The 21,652-nt window shown below is 50.2% G+C and overlaps 1 protein-coding gene and 1 long non-coding RNA gene across 3 annotated transcripts in view; one reads left to right on the forward strand and one right to left on the reverse strand.

Moving 5' to 3' along the window:
• KCNQ1 (potassium voltage-gated channel subfamily Q member 1) overlaps window positions 1–21,652 on the forward strand; it is a 405,949-nt gene that overhangs the window by 52,687 nt on the left and 331,610 nt on the right. The window lies entirely within an intron of this gene.
• On the reverse strand, window positions 11,075–13,380 carry LOC129007614 (uncharacterized). The gene is made up of 3 exons (XR_008492371.2): window positions 13,225–13,380; window positions 11,898–12,021; window positions 11,075–11,470 (listed from the first exon to the last, which is right to left on the reverse strand). It is a non-coding gene; the product is annotated as an uncharacterized LOC129007614 (long non-coding RNA).

The following is a 21,652-nucleotide window of genomic DNA, read 5'->3' on the forward strand; positions in this document are numbered from 1 at the left end:
GTGAGAATCCCCCTTGTCAGGACCAGCTGCTCTCTTCAGAGCCAGCAGGCAGGAAAGTTCAAGTCTGCTGAAGCTGTGCCCACAGCCACCCCTTCTCCCAGGTGCTCTGTCCCAGGGAAATGGGAGTTTTATCTATAATCCCCTGACTGGGGCTGCTGCCTTTCATTCAGAGATTCCCTGCCCAGTGAGGAGGAATCTAGAGAAGCAGTCTAGCCTCAGTTGCTTTGCTGTGCTTTGGTGAATTCTGCCCAGTCCAAGCCTCCCAGCCTCCTTAGCACTATCAGGGGAAAACCACCTACTAAAGCCTCAGTAATACCAAACGCCCCTCCCGCCACCAAGCTCAAGCATCCCAGGTCAACTTCAGACTGCTGTGCTGGCAGTGAGAATTTGAAGCCAGTAGTTCTTAGCTTGCTGGGCTCCATGGAAGTGGGACCCGCTGAGTGAGACCACTTGGCTCCCTGGCTTCAGCCCCTTTCCAGGAGAGTAAATGATTCTGTCTTGCTAGGGTTCCAGGCACCACTGGGGTACAGAAAAAACTCCTGCAGCTAGTTCAATGTCTGTCCAAACAGCACCTCAGTTTTGTGCTTGAAACCCAGGGCCCTGGTGGTATAGGCCCATGAGGGAATCTCCTGATCTGCAGATTGCAAAACCCATGGGAAAAGCATAGTATCCAGGCCAGGTATCACAGTCCCGGGTATCACAGATGATGGGTTGATGGGTGCAGCAACTGCATGCAAACTGCATGTTTGCAGTTCCCTTGGCTGGGGGAGGGAGGTCTCCCAGCTCCTTGCACTTCCCAGGTGAGGCGATGCCCCACCTGCTTCTATGTGCCCTCCGTGGGCTGCACCCACTGCCTAATAAGTCCCAATGAGATGAACTTGGTACCTCAGTTGGAAATGCAGAAATCACCCAGCGCTGATCTCACTGGGAGCTGCAGACTGGAGCTGTTCCTATTCTGCAATCTTGCCAGATGTAAAGTGTAGAGTTTTTGATTTTGTTTTTTTGCTTGTTTATGCAATTAGTGTTAAGTCATCATCAGTTTAAAATAATGAGTTATAAGATATTTTTAAGCCTCATGGTAACCTCAAATCTAAAACATATGACAGACACACAAATAAAAAGCAAGAAATTAAAGCATACCACTAGAGAAAATCACTTTCACTAAAAGGAAGACAGAAGGGAAATAACAAAGGAAGAGAATATCTTCACCAGAAAACAAATAACAAAATGGCAAGAGTGAGTCCTTACTTATCAATAATAACATTAAATGTAAATGGGCTAACCTTGCCAATCAAAAGAGTGGCTGAAAGGACACCCCCCCAAAAAAAAGACCCAATTATCTGTTGCTTACAAGAAACACATTTTAACCTATAAAAATACACATAGACTGAAAATTAAGGGCTTGAAAAAAGATATTCCATGCCAATAGAAACCAAAAAAGATCAGGAGTAGCTATACTTGTATTAGGCAAAATAGATTTCAAGATAAAAACTATAAGAAGAGACAAATGAGGTCATTACATCATGATAAAGGGATCAATTCAGCAAGATGATATAACAATTTCAAAGAAACATCTAACTTAATCTGCACTGTAGACCAAATAGACCTAACAGATATTTACAGAACATTTCATCCAACAATTCCAAGAGAAGAATACACATTCTCCTCAGCACATAGCCATTCTCAAGGATAGACCATATGTTAGATCACAAAAAAGTCTTGAAACATTCTAAAACATTGAAATACTATCAAGCATCTTCTCTGACCACTATAGAATAAAACTAGAAGTTAATAATGAGACATTTTGGAAACTATACAGACATACACATAGAAAGTAAACAATATGCTCCGGAATGACCAGGGAGTCAAGGAAGAAATTAAGAAGGAAATTGAAATTTTATTGAAATAAATTACAATGGAAACACAACATACCAAAAACTGTGGGATTTGTTTGTGTCCTCTTTTATTTCCTTGAGCAGTGGTTTGTAGTTCTCTTTGAAGATACGACCAGACACTTCTCAAAAAAAAGACATTTATGCAGCCAAAAAACGTATGAAAAAGTGCTCATCATCACTGGTCATTAGAGAAATGCAAATCAAAACCACAATAAGATACCATCTCACACCAGTTAGAATGGCGATCATTAAAAAATCAGGAAACAACAGATGCTGGAGAGGATGTGGAGAAATAGGAATGCTTTTACACTGTTGGTGGGAGTGTACACTAGTTCAACCATTGTGGAAGACAGTGTGGCAATTCCTCAAGGATCTAGAACCCAAATACCATTTGACCCAGCGATCCCATTACTGGGTATATACCCAAAGGATTATAAATCATTGTATTATAAAGACACATGCACACGTATGTTTATTGCAGCACTATTCTCAATAGCAAAGACTTGGAACCAACCCAAATGCCCATCAATGATAGGCTGGATAAAGAAAATGTGGCACATATACACCATGAAGTACTATGCAGCCATAAAAAAAGTTGAGTTTATGTTCTTTGCAGGGACACGCAGGGACACAGATGAAGCTGGAAACCGTCTTTCTCAGCAAACTATCACAAGAACAGAAAACCAAACACCATATGTTCTCACTCATAAGTGGGAGTTGAACAAGGAGAACACACGGACACAGGGAGGGGAACATCATACACCAGGGCCTGTCGGGGGGTGGGGGACTAGGGGAGGGAGGGCATTAGAAGAAATACCTAATGTAGATGATGGGTTGATGGATGCAGCAAACCACCATGGCATGTGTATACCTGTGTAACAAAACTGCATGTTCTGCACATGTACCCCAAAACTTATAATAACAAAAATCCTGTGGGATACAGCAAAAGCAGTATTAAGAGGGAAGTTTCTAGTTAAAAGCACCTGCATCAATAAAGAGAAAAACTTCAAGTAAACAACCTAATGATCTTAAAGAACAAGAAAAGCAAGAGTAAGTCAACCTAAAATTAGTAGAAGAAATAATAAAGCTTAGAGCAGAAATATATGAAACTGAAGTGAAGAAAACAAGATAAAAGATCAACAAAATAATAAGTTTTTTTTTTTGAAAAGATGAAATTGACAAACCTTTAGCCAGACTAAGAAAAGAAGAGGGAAGATCCAAGTAACTAAAGTCAGAGACAAAAAAGGAGACATTACAACTGATACCACATAAATTCAAAGGATAATTAGTGGCTGCTATGAGCAACTCTATGCCAACAAATTGGAAAATCTAGAAGAAAAGGATACATTCCTAGACATGTGCAACGTACCAAGATTGAACCAGGAAGAAATGCAAACCTGAACAGACCACTAAGCAGTAATGAGATTGAACCTGTAATTTAAAAATCTTCCAACAAAGAAAACCCTGAGACTTGATGGCTTCACTGCTAAATTCTGCCAAACATTTCAAAAACTAATACCAATCCTTCTGAAACTATTATGAAAAATAGAGGATGAGGGAATACCTCCAAACTCATCTACAAGGCCAGTATTACCCTGTTACCAAAACCAGACAAAGATACATCAAAAAAAAAAAAAAAAAAGGAACCACAGGCCAATATCCCTGATAAATATTTGATGCAAAAATCTTCAACAAAATACTAGCAAAGCAAATTCAGCAACACCTTAAAAAAGATCACTCATGATGACCAAGTGGGAGTTATCCCAGGGATGCAAGGATAGTTCAACGTATGCAAATCACTTTATGTGATACTTCATATCAACAGAATGAAGGACAAAACCACATGAGCGTTTCAATTGATGCTGAAAAAGCCCTTGATAAAATTCAACATCCCTTCAACATAAAAACCGTCAAAAACCTAGGTATAGAAGGAACATACCTCAACATAATAAAAGCCATATATGACAGACCCACAGCTAGTAACATACTGAATGGGGAAAAATTGAAGGCCTTTCCTCTAAGACCTGGAACATGACAAAGATGCCCACTTTCATCACTGTTATTTAACACAGTAGTGGAAGTCCTAGCTAGAGCAATCAGACAAGAGAAAAAAATAAAGGGCATCCAAATTGGAAAGAAAGAAGTCAAATTATCCTTGTTTGCAGATGATGTGATCTTATATTTGGAAAAATCTAAAGACCCCACCAAAAAACTATTAGAACTGATAAATTCAGTAAAGTTGCAGGATACAAAGTCAACATACAAAAATCAGTAGCATTTCTATATGCCAACAATGAACAATCTGAAAAATCAAGAAAGTAATCCCATTTAAAATAGCTACAAATAAAATATCTAGGAATAAACTTAACCAAAGAAGTGAGAGATCTCTACAATGAAAATTATAATACACTGATGCAAGAAATTGAAGAGGACCCAAAAATGGGAAGAGATTTCATGTTCATGGACTGGAAGAATCAATATTGTTAAAATGTCTGTATTGTCCAAAGCAATCTACAGATTCAGTGCAACCCCTAATACCAATGACATTCTTCACAGAAATAGCAAAAACAATCCTAAAACTTATATGGGATCACTAAAGTCCCAGAATAGTCAAAGCTATCCTGAGCAAAAGAACAAAACTGGAGGGAGCACATTACCTGAGTTCAAATTATACTACAGAGTCGTAGTAACCAAAACAGCATGTACTGGCATAAAAACAGACACATAGACCAATGGAACAGAATAGAAAACCCAGCAAACAAATCCATATGTCTACAACGAACTCATTTTTGACAAAGATGCCAAGAACATGCATTGAGAAATGGACAGTCTCTTCAATAAACAATGCTGGGAAAACTGGATATCCATATGCAGAAGAATGAAACTAGACCCCTCTCTCTCACCATATTAAAAAACCAAATCAAAGTGGATTCAAGAATTAAATCTAAGACTTCAAATTATGAAACTACTAAAAAGACATTGGACAAACTCTCCAGGACATTGGAGTGGGCAAAGATTGCTTGAGTAATCCCTACAAGCACAGGCAACCAAAACAAAAATGGACAAATGGGATCACATCAAGTTAAAAAGCTTCTGCACAGCAAAGGAAACAATGAGACAGCCTGCAGAATGGGAGAAAATATTTGCAAAGTGCCCATCTGACAAGGGACTAATAACCAGAATATATAAGGAGCTCAAACAACCATACAAGAAAAACATCTAATAATCCAATTAAGAAATGGGCAAAAGATCTGAATAGACATTTCTCAAAAGAAGACAAATGGATGAAACTGGAAACCGTCATTCTCAGCAAACTATTGCAAGGACAAAAAACCAAACACCGCATGTTCTCTCACTCATAGGTGGGAATTGAACAGTGAGAACACATGGACACAGGAAGGGGAACATCACACACCGGGGACTGTTGTGGGAGAGGGGAGGGGGGAGGGATAGCATTAGGTGATATACCTAATGTAAATGACGAGTTAATGGGTGCAGCACACCAACATGGCACATGTATACATATGTAACAAACCTGTTGTGCACAGGTACCCTAAAACTTAAAGTATAATAATAATAAAATTTTAAAAAAAATGACAAATAGGTAAATGAAAAGGCGTTCAACATCACTGATCATCAGAGAAATGCAAATGAAAACTATAATGAGATATGACCCCACCCTGGTCAATATAGCTTTTATCCAAAAGATAGGCAATAATGGATGCTAGTGAGGATGTGGAGAAAAGGGCATCCTTGTACACTGTTGGTGGGAATGTAAGTTACTACAACCACCGTGGAGGACAGTTTTGAGGCTCCTCAAAACTAAAAATAGAGCTACCTATGATCCAGCAGTCCCACTGCTAGTTATTTACCCAGAAGAAAGAAAATCAGTCCGGCAGAGAAGGATCCACACTCCTGTGTTTATTGCAGCACTGTTCACAATAGCCAAGATTTGGGAGCAAACTGAGTGTCTCTCAACAGATGAATGGATAAAGAAAATGCTGTGTATACACGCAATGGTATACTAGTCAGCCATGAAAAAGACTGAGAACATGTCATTTGCAACAACATGGATGGAACTGGAGGTCACTATATTAAGTGAAATAAGCCAGGCACAGAAAGACAAACTTTGCATGTTCTCACTTATTTGTGGGAGATAAAGATTAAAACAATTGAACTCGAGATAGAGTAAAACGATGGTTACCAGAGGCTGGGAAGGGTAGTGGGGGTTGTGAGGGAAGTAGAGATGGTTAATGGAAACAAAAAAAAAATAGAAAAATGAATAAAACCTGGTATTTGATAGCACAACAGGGTGACTGTAGTCAATGATCTAATTATACATTTAAAAATAACTAAAAGAGAGCCGGGCATGGTGGCTCACACCTGTAATTTCAGCACTTTGGGAGGCCAAGTCATGTGAATCACTTGAGGCCAGGAGTTCGAGGCCTGCCTGGCCAACATGGTGAAACCCCTTCTCTACAAAAAATAGAAAAATTAGCTGGACTTGGTGGCATACACCTGTAATCCCAGCTGCTTGGGTAGCCGAGGCATGAGAATCACTCAAACTCAGGAGGTGGAGGTTGCAGTGAGCTGAGATCGCGCCACTGCATTTCGGCCTGGGTAACAGAGTGAGACTGTCTCTAAATAAGACAAAAAGAGTATAATGAGGTTGTTTGTAACACAAGGGATAAATGTTTGAGGTAGTAGATACCCCCATTTACCTCTATGTGATTATTATGCACTGTGTGCCTATGTCAGAATATCTCATGGACCCCATAAATCTATACACCTACTACGTACCCACAAAAATCAAAAAGAAAAAGAGCTTATAGGTATAAATTTTTCTGTTAGTACCACTTTTGCTGTGTCCCAGTGAGTTTTGGTACATTGCGTTCTCATCTTTATTTGCATTTAAGTATTTTCTAATTTCCCTTCTGATTTTTTTTTTTATTTAAGTTCCAGGATACATGTGCAGGACATGCAGGTTTGCTACATAGGTAAATGTGTGCCATGGTGGTTTGCTGTACCTGTCAACCCATCACCTAGGTATGAAGCCCTACATGCATTAACTATTTATTCTGATGCTCTCTCTCCCTCTGCCCCCCTTTTTCTTTGATTCATTGGTTAAGAGTATGTTGTTTCATTTCCATACATTTGTTAATTTTTCCATTTTACTTCTATTATTGATTTCTAACCTTATCCCATTATCGTTGGAGAAGATCCTTTGTATGACTGGCATCTTTTTGAGTATTTTGAGACTCAATTTGTGGCCTGATCTCTCCTGGGAACATTTCTACGTGCATTGGGATGAACATGCATGCTGCAGTCATGGGTCGAGTGTTCTCTGTATGTTGGTTAGATCTAGGTGGCTTATTGTGTTAAGTTCTCTATTCTGTAACTTCTGCCTGGTTGTTCTATTCATTATTGAGAATGTGGTATTGAAGTCTCTCACCATCATTGTAGAACTATTTCTCCCTTCGGTTCTGTAAATTTTTCCTTTGTATCTTTTGATTGTCAGCTGTTAGATGCATAAATGTTTATAATGGTTATTTGTAACATCTTCTTGCAGTGTCGAACCTTTAATTAGTATGTGGTGTCCTCTTTTGTCTCTTGTAACCTTTTTAGATTTATTATAAAACAATTTTTGGCTGATGTTAGTGTAGCCACTCTGCTCTTGTGGTTGCTATTTGCATGGAACCTCTTTCTCCACCCTTTCCACCCTTTCACTTTCAATCTTTTTGTGTCTTTGGCTCTAACATGAGTCTCTAGTAGACAGCATGTAGCTGGATCATGTTTATCTATGCTGCCAATAGTACTTTTTGATATACAGATTTTACATTTTCACAAAATTTAATTTGTCCATGTGCTTAACCCCTATGATCCAGCAATCCCACTGCTAGTTATATATCCAAAAAGAAAGAAAATCAGTCCAGCAGAGACAGATCCACACTCCTATGTTTATTGCGGCACTGTTCACCGGAGCCTGTGCCTTCGATGTCATATTCAAGAAATCATCCTCAAATCCAAAGTCCTTCTATTTTCTCCTATGTGTTTCTCTTGTTTTAGGCCTTACATTTAGACCTTTGATCCATTTTGAGTTAATTTTTGTATATCCAGCTTTATTCTTTTGCATGTAGATACTCAGTTATCCCACCATCACTTGTCGAAAAGACTATACATGAACTTTTTGAATTTGCTTTTCTTACATAATAGTATTTCCTAGAGACCACTACATATCAGTTTGTGGGGTCCTTCCATATTCTTTTTTACAGCCACCCCATATTTTATGGTTGGATGTGCCATGCTTATTCAAACCCTCTCCTATTTATGGGCATTTAGGTTGTTCTGGTATTGTGCAATGATAAATAATGTTGCAAAGTATAGCCTTATACATATGTCTATTGTATTCTTTAAACAATGTTGCAAAGAATAACTTTGTAGGTATGGATGTTCCTATTGTTGGAGGTGTTATCTTCAGAGTAGATTCCTAGAAATGGGAGTGTTGGGCTGAAAGAGAAGCCCGTAGTTTTGTTGGATGTGACCAAATTTCCCTGCAGATCGGTTGCACATTTGCACTCCCCCAGCAACGCATGAGCATACCGTTTTTTTCTACAGTTGCTCCAGCAGTGTGCTGTCACACTACTTTTTGCCAGGTCCATAGCTTTGTTTTAATCTGTATTTCTGTAATTACATTGAATTTGAATGTTTTCCCTGTGTCTAAAAGTCATGTGTGTGTGTATTTGTGAATCGTCTGTCTTCTCATTTCCAACTTCTTCTATTGGGTTTTTGGTTCTTGGTCTCTCAATTTTTAAGTCATTTATATTGTGAGAACGTTTGTCTGGACTAATGTGAATTGTTTTCCCAGCTGGTCACTTGTCTTTGACTTTACTTATGGTGCTTTTTGCTATGAGAAATTTTGCATGTTCATATCATCAAATTTATCGTGCTTCTTTCTACTGCCTCTGGATTAAGGGCCACAGCTGAGAGCCTCTTCCTCCACCGAGGTTAAGGGGAATCCACTGTGTTTTCTTCTAGAAGTTTGGGGTCTTGTCTTCAGCATTTAGCTCCTTGTCCGTTTGGAGTTTGCTCTTGTGCATGATCTAAGGTAATCTTTTCTCAGAGAGTGGCCTGAGACCTCTTCCTTAGAAGTTCACCCCACTGGCTGGGGCCTTCACGAGGCCCCTCTGGCCTCTAAGTGGAGCATGGAGTGTTGGGTCACCAGGCAGGACATGAGATGGGCAGGAGGCTGTGACTGAGAGGTGGCTGTGGGATGAGACGGCGTGGTTTGCTCTAGAGGGTTTGAAGGAAGGGTGAGAAGTCAGGACCACTGCTGTAGAAAACAGGGTTTGCAGGTAGATAGGGTGGCGGGTGCAGGGGGAGGAAGAGGCAAGGATGCTGCTAGGAGCCCTTGCATCTGGGAGGATGGGTCAGGGTTGGGGCGAAGGAGTGCAGCTGGGGATATGTTATCTTGGAGGTGTTTGTGAGGCAGCCAGGTGAGGCGGGTTGAAGGCAGTAAGACCAGCAGGTGGGAGCTCTGGGGAGAGAGTGCGGGCTGGGCTCACAGGTTAGGTGAGGTGTCAGTGTGTAAATGACATGAGAGCGGGGGCTAGACAGGGCCTCCCGTAGCGTGGGTGGGTGGAAGGGCAGAGGGCGAGGGCCATGTGATGGCAGCTGTGGAGGCTGAGGGCGAGGAAGGCAAGTCCGGGAGCGTGGGTGTCCTGCAGCCTCCACAGGGGCGATGGAGGAAGAACAAAGGACTCTTGTGTTGAGCGCTCCTGAGAGGTTTCAGAACTGGCCTTGACTTGGTGATGTGGGGTTGTTTTATTCCACACACGTATGTGGGAGTCTGGGTCCTCGTGGGTCCCAGCCCCGTACATGGAGGCTGGGACCCTGCCCTGAAACCTCTCAGGCACAAACACCCAGCTCGGCCCCACAGAGCTGGCCTGGGCCCCAGCAGGGTCTGTGCTGTCTTGGCCCCATGGCAGTGGAGCTGGGGGTTTCCAGGGATGCTGCTGCTGAAGGTGAGATTTGCAAACACTAGGCATGCATGTTTGAGGTGCCACAACCTCCAACCCATGGTGGTCACCAAGGGTCTTTGGGTTCCTGTGGGGACCATACTGGCTTGTCTGACTTGCCATTACCCGGCGGAGATATGACGTGGAAAGACTTTAGGCCAGGAGCCCGTCATTGTCTTGGAACCTGGGCTTGGCGGGGCAAGCTTTGGGGAGCACTGTCCAGACAGTGCCCTAGACACTGCACCTCAGGTCAGGACACAGCTCCCAGGGCCTGGCTGCTCTGCACGGGGAGGAGTGTGGGTCCTGAGTGGAGTGTCCCATCCGTCATGCAGAGAGGGTGATGATATAACCAGCTGGGTGTTCGTGCCTGAGAGGTTTCAGGGCAGAGTCCCAGCCTCCATGTACGGGGCTGGGACCTACCAGGACCCAGACTCCCAGACTAGCAGGTGGGCTTCTCAGAGCACAGAGGATGTGGGTGACCCAGATCTCCTGTTGTTGCTCAGAGACCCCCAGGGAATCTTTGAAGATGGCAGTGACCACCTGGCTTCTTCTATAGAAACTCCCCAAATGGGAGGGATGGGCAAGACTGTTGAACTAAGCTTTTTAGGAAGAAAGCCATCAATTCCCTGCTCTCATACAGGCTTGAGGAGGGCTAAGGAAAGTCACAGTTGAACGTGTGCTCCCTCCACACCCATGTGCCTGATGCACACAGCCTGGCCCTTGTGGGCACTGGAGGGCACCCTACAGTCACAGAGGCAAACGAAGAATGTAGAGCTCCAGCTGGATGAGGGCTGTGGGGAAGGGGCACAGCCCTGGGCAAGTGTGTGCAGAGTCTGCATGGGATTTGGCTGAGCAATCTGGAAGTTTTCCTGGAGGAGGAGGTATTGCTTAGGGTGAAATAGAGGTCTTGAAATTAGTACAACACATGCCCCATACTGGGGAACCTGGGGCTCCCTGGGGGGAAGACTCTGCTACCAAAAGCACACAGCACAGGTTGGGAGATAGAGCAACTATCTCAAGGCTTTTATTTGCTGTTTCAAGAAACTGAAAATTTAAGTTTTTAATATCACATAATATTTCATGAAGAGTGGCTTTGGACTTTGGGGTAGGGGCTGGTAGGATCCCAGGGCCCCTTCCCTCGGCATCATCATTTCTTCCCCTCCATGTTCAAGTTCAGCATCTCTGCACCCCTTGCCTGGCAAACCCCATCTTCCTGTCCAAAGCCAGACTTGGCTCCCTTTGCTCCAGTGAGTGGCCGGTGGCTGGGAGGCTGGGTCTGTGCTGTGTGGGGGGCTGTTTGGTGTCCTAGGAGGAGTCTCTCTCCTGAGCAGAGGCAGGGGAAGGCAGGGCAGCCTGCTCAGAGGATGTGCCCAGCTATTCTGGGAAGCAGGCAGGAAGTGGCAGCTCCAGGTCCGGGTGTGAGGGCAGTAGTGCAGGCCGTGGTCCCAGATGGCCACGGAGGTGTCAGCGTTTCACTCCCAGCATGTCACGCCACGTCCCTTTCCTCTGCTTTGTTCCTCCTCAGCTGTGAGCTGTCTGGGTCTGGGCCAGGAGACAGTCCTGGGATAGAGAAAGAAAAGAAGGGCTTCCAGGGGTGGGGAGCAGGGCTGGGCGGCTGCTGGCTGAGCCAAGTGGACTGGGAGGTGTGGACAGGGAACCCTGGCGGGGCCGGCCAATGGTGGCATGATGCAGCCTGGCTTGGGAAATGCCCACAGAGGTGACAAGTGACAGCCGGGAACAGACCCACTGCCAGGGCTGCCTCTCTCTTTAGATATGTCCTGGCATCTGACTTTGGTTTCCTGGTGTTTAAAGGCTAATTGGGATCGGTCGTGGTGCCTCAGGCCTGTCATTCCAGTGCATTGGGAGACCAAGGTGGGAGGGTTGCTTGAGCCCAGGAGTTCGAGACCAGCCTGGGCAACATAGAAAGACCCCATCTCTACAAAAAAAAATTAAAATATTAATACTAGCTGGGTGTGCTGGCACATACCTGTGGTCCCAGCTACTTGAGGGGCTGAGGTAGGAGCATCACTTGAGCCCAGGAGTTCAAGGTTGCAGCAAGTTATTATCTTGCCACTGCACTTCAGCCTGGGTGACAGAACAAGACCCTGCGTCTAAAAATAAATAAATAAATAAATAAATAAATAAATAAATGTTTGTTGGACATGTTAGCTCACGCCTGCAATCTCAGCATTTGGGGAGTCTGAGACAAGTGGATTGCTTGAGGCCAGGAGTTTGAGACCAGCCTGACCAGCCTGGGCAACATGGTGAAACCCCGTCTCTACTAAAAATACAAAAATTAGCTGGGTGTGGTGGCTCACATCTGTAGTCCCAGCTACTCTGGAGGCTGAGGTGGGAGGATCACTTGAGCTCAGGGGCAGAGGTTGCAGTGAGCTCAGATTGTGCCACTGCGCTCCAGTCTGGGTGTCAGAGCCAGGCCCTGTCTCAAACGAACAAACAAGGCTAACATGTTGGGCTTTCTCTGCTTCTGGGCAACGTCCGTGAAATTGAAGCCGCGCTGGTGTTGTTCCACCCTTCCTTCCAGCTGGTCTCTGAGGCCCAGGCCAGATGCTTCTCTGGTTAGCAGCAGATTCTAGGCCAGAGCCTGCCTCCAGGTCCTGGGAAGGCTGGCACGCTCAGATGTCGCTCCTGGGCCCAGAGGCACTCCTGGGCGTGGTCTTCCTCCCATCGCAGTGTGAGTAAATCTCCCTGCCCATGACTCTGCTCCCCTGGCCCAGACCAGGCCATGCCTCGGGGCTTCTGCACGTGCAGTTTTCTCTGCCTGCAGGGTCTGTCCCTAGCTCTCTATCCGATTCAGATCCCGCACCAGCTCCTGGGGCAGCCCTCTTGCCCTGCCTCTCCCGGAGACGTCACCCTTTCTCTTTTCCCCACTGGTGGTGGTTTTATGTGTTCATTTACTGGTTTATTTTCTCTCTCCCTGTGTCATCTGTCGCTGCACCCCTGGAGCCCAACTTGGTGCCAGGCACACACTATGTGCCTCCTGGGTTGGGGGCAGCAGGGACAAAAGCCAGGCATGGGATGTGGCTCTTGTGGGATGTGGCTTGAGTGTGGCTGTCACTGAAAAGGAGGAGATGTGGGGTGGGGAAGGGGGCAGCCCCTACTGTTCCTGGCAGCAGGGCCAGAATTGAGAGCCAGAGGTTGCCACTGGAGGGCTTCCTGTGGAGGCAGCTGGCACCGCCTGATTCCTGTTTCTGAATGCCCTCTCACTCTCCCCCAACCCCATGGAGCCAGAACCACCTCGTCAGGCCCAGGAGCCCTTCAGGGTCAATCTCTGCGTGGGTGGTAATATGGCTTACCTGAGTCCTGGTCAGTCTGTGGCCTGGGAGTCCATCCTCCATGACTAGTGGTTTATGGCAGGTGATGGGTGAGAGGTCTCTATGCTCCCGGCTGCTGTGTAGAGGTGCCAACCTGCCCCTCCTGCCAGAGCTGGGCTCCTGTTGGGCGGGACTGAGGATACCCGGACAGAAATAAAACTGCTAAATGCATCTGTTGTTGAATAATTCGATGCCCCCTGCCAGGCCTGTTGCAAAATTAGCCACTTCCTCCCTCCAGGCCCATGAGTAACTCCTGGATTTGGTGAAAGCCAGACCTGGTGGAATTGTGGCCCAGAAGGTCCTCTGTGAGCTGGAAACCTCCATGCAGGAGCACAGGGGAGGGGGTGCTTGGCCACATGCGGGCCCCTCAATCTGCCCTGTGGAGCCCGGCCTGGCCTGCAGCCCCCTGTGCAGGGAAAAGCCTGCGGTTTTCCCTGGTGGAGGGCACAGGTCAGAGCGGGAGTGCCCAGGGCATGAGGAAGCAGTGCAGAGGAAGTGTGAGCATTTGTCTCGGGCCAGCTAGAGAAAGGAAATGGGGCTGCTTCCTGGAGGGCAAAGACGTCAGGGACTGCGCTGTCGGGCTCAGCATGCGAGATTTGTGTCTCGTCCCAGGGTTAGGTGACTCCCAAATGCCAGGGCTTCCCATGGGCCTTACACACTCAGTTGAACAAGATTTGCACAAAACCTGGGCCATAAGCTTGCTGAGCACTCAGCCTGCCCAGCCGGTGACAAAGAACCGCACATGCTCAGCCTTCCCTGGACTGAGGGCCCTACGGGTGCTGGAGCTGGGGCGGGAGAGGGCCGCAGGCTGCCCCTGCCTCTGCATCGTCCCCATTGATGCCTGGGGCCACTGGGATTGGCAGAAAAGTGATGCCCCCAAGTTGGGCAGCCAGGAGAACTATCCCAATATGCCCACCTCCCCCTCTGAATCCCCATTTCCCCCTCATCCTTGCCCCCACACACCCGGATTTGCAATGGGACACACGGCCACCTGGGATGACAACCCCTCCCAGTCTTCCCTCAAGACAAGTGTGGCCACGACCGCATGGGGCCAGCAGGGTGTGAGTTGAAGTGTCCTGCAGTGGCTTCCGGGGATGCGCAGCCCTGTGCTGAGGCCCTCTGGCCGCCTCTTGCTCTCTGAGCAGGGATGTCCATGCCTTGGGCCTGAGGCTGAGCTGGGCTGGGTCCCTGGGTGCCTGGGGCCATACTCTCTGGTCCAGCCTGCTGTTACAGGGGATACCTCAGGGCCACCACTGGTCATGGAGGTTGGAGGTGCCTGCCTGCCTGCCTGCCTGGAGTTTAGGTAAACAACCCCAATGAGGAGGCACCCCCAGCCATGGGGGTTGGCGTGTCCCGCTTCCCAGGGAGGTCTGTCCCCTTGGCGAGATCCTTGCTGTGTCAGCAGAGGGTTTTCCTGGCCCAGGGTCTTGGGGAGCAGATGATGGGGCTTTAGGAGCTCTGGCTCTGGGAAGGCAGTGGGCCCTGGAGCAGGGATCTTGGGAGGACGGAGAGTTGGCGGCTCAGGAAGGAGGCTGCTCAAGCCCTGGCCGGCTCACTGGGAAGAGCAGTCTTCCGAGGAGAGAGCTCCCAAGGAGAAAGCCGTGATGCTGTGCTGTGCTCTGGGCCACCAGGTCTTGTCTGGGGGGGAATCCTGACCCTGTGTGATGTGGGTACAGGGACCCCCCCACCAGGACCTTTGTACTCTCCTGGCCATGTCATTGCACAACTCCAGGGGGCGTCACTCACCTGAGCCCTATTTGCTCTTCTTGGCCATCCCCTGGTATGGCCATGCAAAGACTCTCTCTAAGTTTCAGTTCTGGACTCAGCTGGAAAGGTTTCATGACCTCAAGGGACCCATGGGACATGAGGGTGGGGCAGCTGTTTGTCCTGTGGATCAAAGGGGAGTGTCTGGGATGGGACCCACCTGCCCTGCCCTCAAAGTGCTGGGCAGTCCCTCAGAGCCACAGAGCCTAAGGGGTCTTGGGCCCTCTTCCCCAGGGCATGGCCCAGGCACCTGCCGGCCTGAGGTCCCTGCTGGGCCCAAGGCATCCCTGCCGTGTTCAGGGTTCCACAGACACCAGTCCACCATGCTGGGGCCTCCTGGGAGAGACAGCCACCTGCCTGCTGTTGGGAGCCTCCATCACCAGAGCCTGGGGGTGTCCCAGCTACCCCGGCCGCTGCTTCTCTGCCTCCGCACCCGCCTCTCTCCTGAGTTCCGTCCATCCCTGCAGGTTGAGTTCTCCTCTCTCCTCTGGGCTCTGCACAGGTTTCCATTTTCTCTGCCTGGACTGGGCCTCCACCTCTGAGAAGCCCTCCCTTATTGCCCCTTCTAATGGGCTGGGAGAGGGAGGAAGGCCAGGTGCAGAAAGAGAATTCACCTGCCCGCTAAAGCCCCACCTGCCTATTTCAAGGCCTCTGATGCCCCCCGGCATGCAAGGTGTGTGCTTGGGGCCTGTCCCATGCTGGCTTACCCAGCTGCTCAGAGAGGCAGGTGGCTCCCGGGCCCCACAGTGACACTGGGGGACTCTTTGTCTCCATTTGGGGGGTGTGCAGGTCACTCCTGATGCCCTGGTCAGCTTCCCCAACCTGAGCTGCCCTCAGCTCCTGGCTTGGCCCTCCACGGAGTGGGAGATGCCCCCCTCCCCGCCATCATCGTACCTTACCTCACTGGCGGCCACGGAGGCATTGAGAAGAGCCGAGGGAGCTGGCTGGGGCGCATTGCCGTGCAGGACACTGGCCGCCTCCCAACTCGCTCTTAGCTGGTCATAGAGCCCGGCGGCATCTTGCCAGGTGCCTGTGGTCCCGGAGCCTGGGGCTGCCCCATCTGTGGAATATTGAGGTGTGGCTGGGGCTGATCTGAGGATGAACGTGGCTCAGGTTGCCGGGTGCCCTTGACACATTCCCATGTCCCAGTGGGGAAACCAAGGCTCAAGGAGGCCACACAGCAGCTCCATTTCCAGGGACACCCTGTGTTCTCTGTAGTGGGTAGGAGGTTTCCCTATGCAGGAGACCAAGCTACAGCAAGAAAGACTTGGCCGGGCGCGGTGGCTCACGGGCACGGTGGCTCACGCCTGTAATCCCAGCACTTTGGGAGGCCGAGGGGATCACGAGGTCAGGAGATCAAGACCATCCTGGCTAACACAGTGAAACCCCATCTCTACTAAAAATACAAAAAAATTAGCTGGGCGTGGTGGCGGATGCCTGTAGTCCCAGCTACTTGGGAGGCTGAGGCAGGAGAATGGTGTGAACCCAGGAGGTGGAGCTTGCAGTGAGCCGAGATTGCACCACTGCACTCCAGCCTGGGCGACAGAGCCAGACTCCGTCTTGAAAAAAAAAAAAAGAAAGACTTGGGCTAGATGTGAGGAGGGACTTTCCAAGTAGGGATGAACCCCGAGAACCCACACCCTGAGCCGCCAGTGGGTCGTGTTGACCTGGCAGCTCCAGGGCACCTGGGGCCTTTGCTGTCTTTCCGCACCTTTCCCCCTTTCCGAGTGGAGGTGCTCTGGGAGCTCTGCTGGTTTCCTCAAGTCTTTCTTGTTTTTTTATGTTATTTTATTTTAGATTCGAGGAGTACACATACTGTTTGTTACGTGCATAATGGTGGGTTTGGGCTTCTCGTGCGCCCATCAGCCAGATATTGGACATTATACTCAATAGGTAATTTTTCAGCCCTCACCCTCCCACCCTCTCCACCTCCCCTTTGGAGTCCCAGAGTGACCTTTCTCCGTCTTTCCGTCCAGGCATCCCATCTGTCTAGCTTCCACTCATGAGTGAGAACGTGCCGTGTTTGGTTTTCTGTTCACTTAGGATCATGGTCTCCAGATCCACCCATGTTGCTGCAAAGGACATGATTTCATTCACTTCTTGGAGGCTTTAAAGCCCGCCCTGTGTGAGGGCAGGGCCCCTGGCCCAGCAGTGGTGAGGCCTGTCCACCCCTCCCGCCTGTCCCCGAGGCCCTGCTGCCCAGCAAGACCACCACCCTCTGCTCCAGGACAGCGTCGCCGCCATCAGTAGGGGTGAGGGGACAAGGCTGCTGGGACCAGGCCATGCCCAGGCAGAGCCTCGCCATTTCTGGGGTGGGGGGTGAGCAGGTGCATCTGGTCTGCCCAGCCCCTCCCCACCCTGGGCAGGCCTCTCACAGAGATGAGACGAGTGTCCTGGGGCAGATCGGGCCACATCCATGGGGTCACTTCAGTTTGTCCTCCCGGCGCCTTCTAAATATACTCTCTGTGGGTGTCTTATCACAGCCCAGGGAGCCAGGCTTGGTGTGGCCGGCCCTGGGAGCACAGAGCCCCGTTCCCAGCAGCCCTCGGCCCTGGTGGGCTTGTGCCTCTGCTGGGCCACCTGCACCCTCCCGGCCCCAGGAGAAGCTCATGGCTTTCCTGCTTGCACCCCAGAGCCTGGCCACCCCCATCCTCTGCTGAGGCCCTGACCACCTCTGTGTGTGCCATGGCTGCAGTGACAGCCCAGACCCCAGGGATCAGGCATCCCACAGCTCTCCTCACTGAGCCCCTGGGCCTATCCGTCCACCCCCAGGCCACGGCTCCTGCTGGAATCTCCCTCAGGAAGGCCAGGCTGCCTGGATGCCCACCACTCCAGGCTTACTTCTGGGTTATAGTTTTCGGGGTGCTTTGAGGTGCAATGGGGACCTGTGATGCTGTCAGGAGACCCAGAGTTCAGTTCTTGCCAACCGCTTGATGCTGTGTGACTCGAGGCAGGTCCCTTAACCTCTCTGAGCTTCCTCCTCTCCTGTGAACAAGGGATGGGTCCACTTCTCAGGCTTCTCATGAAGTTTAGAGTCGACAGGAGGAAGTGGGCTTTACATGGCTCAGTCCCAGCCTCCCCTCATGCCTGGTACCAACAACTCACTGGGCTTCTTGGGGGCCACTATAGAGCCTGTTTGTAAAGGGGATGTGGCTGCCAGCTCTGGGGGCACACGTTCCTGTTTGAATTCTCAATCTCCGGGCTCAAAATTGGCCCCCAGAAAGCCTTTGAGATGGACAGGGAGCTGGACATTCCCAATTCAGTTGCCCTTGCTTGATGTTTACATGCCACTATTGGGTGCTCCTGATTGTGTAGTGGGTCCCCTGAAACCAACACACAGGTGCAGACACCCACACGCCATCCTGCCAGAGCCCTGGGTTCTCAGCAGGACTCTGTGCTGGGGTCCTCATTGCTACAGCCACCACCTGATTTTGTCAATAAAGTTTTATTAGGACACAGCCATGCCCAGCCAAATATTGCCACAGAGGCCACCTGCCCCACCATGCCTAGGACATTTCCTCTCTGGCCCAGAGCTGTGCCAGGCCTGCACTGGGCTCTTCTGGTGGGAAGGGACATTGTTCTGACCCCTCCTGATCTTTCCCCTACCTTGCCATGACCCTGCAGAGTTTGCCTGGTGTCACTGGGATGCTTCCTGGCAGCCTGAGGGTCCCCTAGCACCTATTCCTCTAGTGCCTCCGAAGGGCTTTGACGTGACACTCGGGATGGCATGGCAGGGCCCTTCAGCACGGCTGTGTTCGCCCCCCAGGCTGCTCCTGGAAAGGAGGGGTCAGGGCCCAGGCTCCAGGCTCTGCACTGAGGTGTGGTCGAGGGCCCTGGGTGTCCGGGTGAGATGGGAATGAGCCCTTGGTAGGTGCCAGGCGGGGCCAGCCCTCATCCCCACTGCAAGGCCTGAGCGTCCAGGAGCCCCGTGCGCAGCTGGACCCATCAGTCCCCACCCTGCAGGGCTGTTGAAAAGGGCACACATACCTGGCACCTCTTGGTGCAGAGGCATCCAGGTTCCTGGTGATGGGGATGGGGTGAGATGCACCTGATGGATCTCCAGGTGGGAAGCTCCTGGGACACCCTGGAGGGCTCTGGTGGGAGACGTGGCATTCTTTCTGCACTGAAGGGGGCTCAGGGCTGAGAAGCCCTGGGACGGGTTGGATTTGGGGCACGTTCCCCAGGGCCCCACGCATGTTGAGTCCCCGCTGTGTCGCTGTCTGGCCTGTGGCGCCTCACCTCTCTGTCTGGCAGGACTCAGGCAGAATGGAAGTAAAGGCAGGACCTTGTCCCAGGACGTCCAGGCATGTGGCATGGCAGCCAGGTGGGATGGCAGGGTTTCCCCCTGGCAGGATCCCCACCTCCTGCACCTGTCCTGACTTGGTCTTCTGGGGCAGCCCCTAAGACGCTGCTCCTTCAGGGAAGAGGGACTGGTTTGGCCAGTGGGACCATGGCCCTGGGAGCATATGCCTGCATGTGCTGCCTGCTCACACCTGCCTGCTGGGGTGGCCATGCCTGTGCCCGCAGCTCACGTCAGAGCCCACCCCAGGAGGCTCCCAGCCACCTGTCAACCTGTGCTATTGGCATGCAGCCTGGGGGTGAGGGGGTGGCAGAACGCTGCTTCAGTACCATGTCCTGCTCAAAGGCCACTCAGGGGCTAGGCTGAGCCTGTGGTGTGGGGTGGGATAGGAAGGAAAAGAACAGAGCCTAAGGAGCCTAACTCACTTCCATATTCACCCGGAGGCCTGCATGGAGGAGGCAGCACTGAGACTTCATTCACCGAGCTTCAGGGTTTACCCTAAACATTCATTCACACCATCAGTCATTCAGCAAACACTTCACAAATGTGCATCCCAAGCCTGGCACTGGGCCTTTGGAGGGAGGGAATACAGCTGGTGGGCCCCTGCCTGGGGAGCCCCTGCTGTGGTCGGGGAGGCAGTGGTGGCAGTGGCTGCCTGGCGGTCCATGAACTGGTACAAGCCAGAGCTGGAGGCCTCCTGAGAGCCTGGCAGGGAAGCTCAGGCCAGGGCCTCCCCAGAAGGAGGGTTTGGGGTCCAGCCTTCATGTGGGGGGTCTTGTAACATGGGAGGGGCCTGATAGGACTTGCACGTTCCCAATGGCTCCGGCTGCCGGTAGACGTTGCCTTGGGACAGGAGAGACAGAGGCACGGAGACCAGGGGAGTGGGCTGCAGTTGGGGTGCAGGCCCGGTGGCCCCGGCAGGGGGACCAGCCTCTGGGGAGGTGCTGCAGGCACAGGAGCTCTGTGGGGGCCCAGCCAAAAGCCGGCAGGGAGGGACCTGTTTCTTGGGGTTCCCAGTCCAGATCTGTTTTGGAAAAGGTGTCAGCTGAAACCCCAAGAGGCTGGGGACAGCCTTGGTCCTGCTGTGGGACACAGGTTTAGGATGGCTCCTTGATAGGCGGGCTGGCGGCTGTGTCTAACGGGGACAGCACACTTGGGGCTTCGGGAGACAGAGGGCAGAAATCTTACCCCCCAGCCATACCAAGTCACCCATTGTTGTGTCCTTTGGGCTGTGGATCCCATTGCCTTCAAGAACTTTTTAAAGAAATGAGACTCAGCTGCCGCGGAACAAGCCACAGGTAGAGTTTAAGACAGCATGAGGCATGGGGAGGCCACGGGAGCCCTGGGCCAAGGAGGCCCAGTCTGGTGGGGAGGCGTCCATGCACCCAGAGCTGGACCGGGAGGCACAGGCTGTGGGTCTGTGAAGCGGGTGTGGGATCACATCCACGCTGCTTCTGTGGTTTGTGCCCTGTTGTGACTGCCAGGGGAGAGGCTTCCAAGGCCCTGCCAACCACCTGGGCAGTGTGGACAATGGCAGACAGGGTGCTGTGTGGGGGCCTGAGGGGCAATGGTTGGGGGGCAACTGTTGCCGTTCTGGTGAGAAGTGGTGGTCCCTGAGGGGCTGCAGTGCTAGGGAGCCTCATGGACCTACTCCTGACGTGGCAACTGCCTGCTGCAGATGGGCCAGACATGTCCTGCCTGTGCCGGGAGTCGTCACCCCCAGCTCCCTTCTCTCCAACATGACAGGGTTTGGGTGATGCCCTGTGGCTGAATGGTGAGAGAGACGTCCCTGTGCTGACACCAGTGTGCATGGATGCGACCCTCTTTTTAAAAGAATTTTTGCAGATGCAATTCCATTAAGGATCTGGAGGTGAGAGGGTGAAAAGGAAACTCTGAGCTTTGAGCACATTTTGAATTATGTTTTAAAAATTAAGACATGAGGCCGGGCATGGTGGTTCACGCCTGTAATCCCAGCAGTTCGGGAGACCGAGGTGGGAGGATCGCTTGAGCCCAGGAAATTGAGGCTGCAGCAAGCCAGGATCATACCACTGTCCTCCAGCCTGGGCGACAGAACAAGACTCTGTCTCAAAACACAACACAACAAAACAAAAAACCAAAAAACAACAACAACTAATGTATGTTTTTGACCAATACCTAATTCTGGTGTTTAAGAATTCAAAATCTACCAATAATGATCATAAGTAATGTATTAAATACTTATCATAAGTCATAGTACAGCAGGTGGTGGCCCCCCAGACATTGGTTTCCATCCCTGGAAGCTGCAAATGTGACCTGACATAGAAAACACCCCTTTGCAGCTGAGGCTGAGGGTCCGGAGAGGCGTGA

The sequence above is a fragment of the Pongo pygmaeus genome, chromosome 9 (genome assembly GCF_028885625.2).
Source record: "Pongo pygmaeus isolate AG05252 chromosome 9, NHGRI_mPonPyg2-v2.0_pri, whole genome shotgun sequence".
Classification (NCBI taxonomy): Eukaryota; Metazoa; Chordata; class Mammalia; order Primates; family Hominidae; genus Pongo; species Pongo pygmaeus.